The sequence below is a fragment of the Mandrillus leucophaeus genome, unplaced genomic scaffold, assembly GCF_000951045.1.
Source record: "Mandrillus leucophaeus isolate KB7577 unplaced genomic scaffold, Mleu.le_1.0 Scaffold70, whole genome shotgun sequence".
Classification (NCBI taxonomy): Eukaryota; Metazoa; Chordata; class Mammalia; order Primates; family Cercopithecidae; genus Mandrillus; species Mandrillus leucophaeus.
In genome coordinates this window covers 6667581-6673945 of record NW_012107586.1, presented here as the reverse complement: position 1 = coordinate 6673945, position 6365 = coordinate 6667581, and the positions used below count along the sequence as shown (strand labels likewise).

At 38.8% G+C, this 6365-nt stretch overlaps 1 protein-coding gene across 1 annotated transcript in view; it reads left to right on the top strand.

Annotated features, from left to right (window-relative positions):
- EPHA4 (EPH receptor A4) overlaps nucleotides 1-6365 on the top strand; it is a 153821-nt gene that overhangs the window by 63594 nt on the left and 83862 nt on the right. The gene's annotated exons all lie outside the window — the stretch shown is intronic.

The window sequence follows — 6365 nt, the reverse complement described above, 5'->3', positions numbered from 1 at the left end:
GATGTTGGCTCCCTGCAACCTCAGTCTCGCGGGTTCGAGTGATTCTCCTGCCTCAGCCTCCAGAGTAGCTGGAATTACAGGCGTGGGCCACGCCGCCTGGCTAATGTTTGTATTTTTCAGTAGAGACAGGGTTCACCATGTTGGACAGGCTGATCTCAAGCTTCTGACCTCAGGTGATCAGCCTGCCTTGACCTCCCAAAGTGCTGGGATTACAGTCATGAGTCACCACGCCTGGCCTCAAACATGTCAGATTTCTGTCATGCCCTCTCCCCACTCCACAATGAATTCCAAAACCAATTGTTCTTCTCCTGATAATGATTTGTCCCTTTAGCATTTGGGTATTAGAGAAAGGATGAGGTGGTCTGAACCTATTTGAGATGAACTGCATTGTTAAGTTTTTACTTAGACTCGGGTCTATTTACAGTTAAGCAGTGGTTCTCAAAATGTGTCTCTGGACCAGCAATGTTGTCATCAGGTCCAGGGACACGTTTTGCCTGGGAGCATATAAGAAATGCAAATTCTCAGTACTCACCAGACAATCATAAACTAGGAGTGAGGACCAGCAATTGGTCTTTTAACAAATCCTTTGTTCAAGTCATTCTGATACATGCTAGACTCTGAGAAGGAAGATTAGAAACTACTGATCTTCTGAGATGAGAAGCTTCTGAGATGAGAAGTTTGGCATTCTTGCTGAATTTGGATTCAGGTCATCTCCAGTTTAAAAACTTTTCCTTAGTTAACTAGTGTCCCAAACTAGAGCTTAGGCCACACCTGAGAGACGTGTTACATCTTTCAAAGCTCTTGAACGCTTTTTGTTTTCTCTGTCTTTATCTCAGACTTGGGGTTGAGAGTAAACCCATCTTCACAGGCAAAAGATTAAGGCATTGTTTGTCTATATCAGTCATCAACACAAAGCATTTCAATTGCTATCGTAGTTGTTTCGTGAACTTAGTGGCTCAGAAATAAAAAAAAAAAAATCAGTATCATTCTTTCATTTCATAGATGAAAACAGTTTAAGCTCAGGATCCTCAGGAAAGAAAAACCCTAAAACAATGTAAATATAAAATTAATCATAATTTATAATTGCAGAAATTTGAACTTACTAAAATAAATTGTCCCCAGAATGGTGTAGGAATAGCTCCCAAATCAGGCCATACCATTTAATCAAAAAAAGAAAATCATTTGAAAAGTGGTTTTACTTATAATGGTACTGAGTAAAATCAGCTTTTCCCGTAAGATAGTTGATGAAAAGCTTACTCATTTACAGCGATGGCAAGAACATGCACTTTGTTACACTTTGTGATTCAACTCTTAGGGAGGCACTGCAGAGTAACAGAGGAACCATGGCGTAGAGGCTCAATCCTGGCATGCTCCAGAAAGGACCCGTGGACAAGTTATTCATTTCAAAAATGAACATGTCCTACAAGACCACTGGTTGGCAAAGTATGACACCTGGGCAAAATCTGGCCTGCCACCAGTGTTTGTATGATCTGAGAGCTAAGGATGTTTTTTAATAGATGACATTTGGAATTGATTTGGTAATAATGAACATTTTCTTTGAAACCAAATTAAGTGAAATGTTCTCTCTTCAACAAAGAATTCCATTCTCCTCACTAATAAATCTGTTTTGCAAAAAAGTACTTAATGGTTTACTATTATATTTTGAATTCTATCACTAAAAAAAAAATTGTAAAAATTTGTTTTCTATCTTGTTACATAAATACCTTCATCATATCCTTGGTCTTCCTCTTGACGTCTGGCTCTTTACAGAAATGTTTGCCCATCCCTGGATGAGATGATTTTTAAGGTCCCTTCAACAATCTAATTTTTAACTATTCTCGACAGATAGTCAAACCACTTGTAGAATGCAGGCGATTTGGACAATATGGATTTGCCAGCGTTTGACTGTTCATGAATGGAAGAGAGTCAGATGGGTCCACTAACAGTCCCAATTGTCCATCTTCACCCTGCATGTTTGAAAAGAAAGAGAAGAGATCTATAGCATATTAGTTTAAGCCATATTGGCTGTGTTAGAAAATCCACCCTGCCTTGGGGAAATCCTCAACCTTTGTGCCTTAATATTCCATCTGTACTATGGAGAATTAATTGGTTAATGTTCACTCCTTCCCCAAAGATGGCTGGGGCTTGTACATATTCATAAAAACTTCAAAAGTTGTAATGCTTTTTGACAGATATTTTTTCTTTCCCATCATTTTTTCTTACATTATTAACCTAACAAATAGTTTAACAAATGAAAAATTTATCGAAGAACTAATTTAATAACGGTCATTAAGTGACTTTGATATTTCTAACATAGATTCCTAAGCATACTGGATATACTATGTATCCAGTACACAAAAGGCAGAGTTCCCCATGGAACCATTTTGGTCATGTGTGCCTAATATCATGCCCACACGATAGGGTTGGAGAGACCTATAAGCCTCTCTTTGCCAAATATTGTATGGGGACCAGCTCGCATAATGGTTCAGATTCTCCTTAGAGAATCAACGTTGGAATTTCCAGACCTTCAAGCGACTCTAAATTAAGGTGCAAATTTGTTACCTGGGAAGGTAACTTTTAACTCCCCATTAATGTCCATTTGTTAGTACTTTAGCCCAAATTAGGTTTTTAAAATTAGCTAGCTGGCTGAGAGCAGTACTTGAGGAAGTGAATCAGATTCTTCTAAGTAGGTTCAGGGTAAGTTTTGAAAATAAGTCCTTGGGTGATTGTGATACATCCTCCTTCACTTTCAGCACCCTGCATTGGCAAGAATGCATCTGTGTGCACATGGGAGCACACATGCAAGACTTAATACTCTAGCTTCTAGAGCAGCGTTGTCTGATAGTGATATAATGCAAGCCACATAGATAATTTTAAGTGTTTTAGTAGCCACATTGAAAAATAAATTTTAGGCCGGGTGTAATGGCTTACTCCTGTAATCCCAGCACTTTGGGAGGCTGAGGCAGACAGATCACGAGGTCAGGAGTTCGAAACCAGCCTGCCCAACATGGTGAAACTCTCTCTTCTAAAAATTTAAAAATTAGCCGAGCATGGTGGCAGGCGCCTGTAATCCCAGCTACTCGAGAAGGCTGAGGCAGGGGAATCGCTTGAACCTGGGAGGCGGAGGTTGCAGTGAGCTGAGACTGCACCATTGCACTCCAACCTGGGCAACGAGAGCAAAACTCTGTCTCAAAAAAAATTAAAAAAAAAAAAAATAAATTTTAAAGGTGAAATTAAATTTAATAATTTAAGTATACATTTAAAACATTATTGCTTTCAACATGTAATCCAAATAAAAATTATTAGTGATGTTTTACTTTTGGGATACTAAGTGTTTGGTATCTGATGTGTATTTTAAAATACTCACAGCCAGTGTTCATTGACCAGCCACATCTCAAGTGCTCAGTAACCACATGGGGTGGGCAGTTATTTTAATGGACAGTGCAGCTCTGAAGGGCCTTGAACTGCAAAGTGGGTCACAGAGAGCAAAGTGTGGCTGATAAAGGCAGCAAGGGGATGGGCTGGGGGCGCAAATAGAAGTTGGGACCAGCCCAGATCTTCACCCCTTCGTTATATCCAAGTCATATTTTTGCTGAAGGTCAGACCTAACTCTAGGTAACTTAAAAACTTTTGGAAAAACATAAGCACTGGAGTTAGATGCTTGGCTTTACCACTTAGCTGTATGACCTTGGACAAGTTACTGAAAACCCTGTTTCTTCATCTGCAAAATGGGAGCAGTGATAATGCCTCAAGCTCACAGAATTATTGTGACAATTAAATGACCAGTGAGCATAAAAACAACGAATACTCAATGACTACTTGATATTTATTTTCACAATTGCTATTACTAACTTCTCTTAGGCACTAAATTAGTTTGAAAATGAACTATAAAGACAATCAGATACTATCAATTATTCTAAATTTCTAAAAAGCAGAAAAATGACATAGGCATATATATATAGAAATTTTTTCAAATAGTAGGTGTAATCAGCTCATTAAATTGGGCATTATACTGTCATGTACACACATCAATGCACCAAAAACCCAGAAGATACTACATTACCAAGACTATCTTAAAATTCAACGTTGTTATGGTAGTAGGTGAGCCAATTTGAAAGAAGAGTTGGTTCTTCTTTTTCCTCCTCCTCCTCCTCCTCCTCCTCCTCCATCTTTTTTTGTTTGAAGCCCGCAGGAAGAAATAAAGCAAAGCTAAAGGAATTGAATGCAAAGTTTGCATCATACATGTGAACTAATCTTTTCTCCATGGCATATCTAGAAGATCAAGTAAGACACCCATTCATATGGTTCATTAACTAGTGAAACTTCAGTGGAAATAGGGCAGAAGGAAGTAGTTGCTTGCTCACAAAGTCGTTAGTATTCAAAAATACAGTCTAGCAGTTCTCACGTAAAATAGAAGGATGAAAAATACTAACAGTCAATGCTTGTTATGCCAAGTACATCTTTCACAGGGGTTTTGTTTAGAACGAAAGAGATAGTGAAAGTTTTAAGATGCTAGTATGTAGTGAATAAATGCAGAATGTACTTACACATTTATGTACCAAGTGCTGGAAGGCTGTGCACCACATAGAGCAAAGAAATGTACTAAACCATCAATTTACTAGGTCATTTTAAATGTAGGCAGCAAAATGGCCGTGTGCGTGAAAAGCCACTACTACATTTTAAGAGAGCCTTTGTAAGAATCCTGAAATATTAATAACATGGTCTTAATGTAGTTGGAGACAAAAGAATGTGTTAAGGGTAGCAAGGGCTGCCGAGAACAGCACAATGACAATTTTGTATTTTCTGCCTGTGCTTATAAAAGCAAAAGGAAAACAGCGTGTGTTTAAAGAACAGCAGCCTTCAATTTTCCAAATTGGTATAAAACTGTATTTCCCAAATGAATTCACATATATTTATTCCTGGTGACATATTAATACCAGCTTTGAGGAAAAATAGGAAAAAATAGAAACTTGCATATGCACTTTTTTCTTATTCACATAATATATACAACAAGTTTGTGCACTGTAAGAAATTTAAGGAAATTGAAGGATACATTTTCCATTGTGATTTTTGCAAAAGATGAGTTTAATTTTTTAACTGGAAGTAGTGTTATCAGAATAGCTTTTCAAATATGCTATTTGGACTTTGTGATGATCAGTCACTGGACAGATTTTTGTCCTTGTCGAGCTTCCACTCCCGCTGTGAGTTTTTCCATTTTGATGCTTGTTGAAATTGAGGGGTGCATGAGAATCAGTCAGTAATATGCAGTTTTCTGCCAACATTCAGATGTGAAAAAAAGAAAAATGAAAGCATTTTGTGCCGCCTTTGCAGTCCTGAGTGGCCACGAGTTGCTTTTGTCGACTGCGACTGACTGAGTGACAGGTGGGACCCAGTGGGTTTGTGTTCCTGTTCAGAGGCTCATTGTGTTTGATGTGGGCAAGCCGGGCTTGACCCCCAGTCCTTCTTCCTGCCAAAGTCAGGGTTTCTGATTTTAATCAAAACCCTAGGGCCATCTTAAGCATGACCAAAAAAGCACCTTGCAAGTTGAACCTTATCTAATTATGCAATGTGTATAAACTTGAGACACATAAATCTCAGTCATTGGAGCAACTTGTTTTTCTAAGATGCTCCGGTCCAGTGAAAGACGAAAGCAAATAAGGGAGAGATTGATCTCCCAGCGCTTGCTTTTATTGTCGGTGCTCCACACGTCATAAAGTTTTGGCTTGTTAAAGGAAATTCCATAAACAACTTCAGTTAGTAAGAGTGAAGTAACCGTGTGCCTTTCTGAGCCCTTGCTAAATTCCCTTTCCGCTTGCCATTACGAGAGTATGATTAAGAAAATGCCAACAGGATATGTGAGTGGGTGGAACAGACTTCAGTTGGAAGCCGTACAGATGCTTGACGGATGAGTAGTGACAGTGAGATGATGGCCCTATCTCCAGAGAGAATCAAGCAGTTGCATGGATCTCTTTCTAGCACTCGTTTCAATAAGTTCTGCTGTGTTGCTAGCGTGGCTGTTCTGTTTTGGCTGCCAGGCTGATGGAAAACGTCTGATAGGTCCTTCTCCCCACTGCTGTTTCTGACAGTATAGACACGTCCTAAGGACATGATGAATGAAAAGCAATGAGAGTGAATTACGCTGGAAAGATTGTGGGTTACTGGCACATTTTCTTTGAACGTCTGGTGTTATGAAATAACTTTATTCTTAATAGCCTTGTCTCTGCGGGTTTAGTGCTGATGGTGTTAGTCAATTTTTATGTGGGATTGAGACAGATTTGAGAGGTGATCATGAAAGCCTTGGGGAAGAAAAAAGAATGGGGAGCAAGTAGTCATTATTTTTTATTATGAGTTTCCCCAGAATTAGT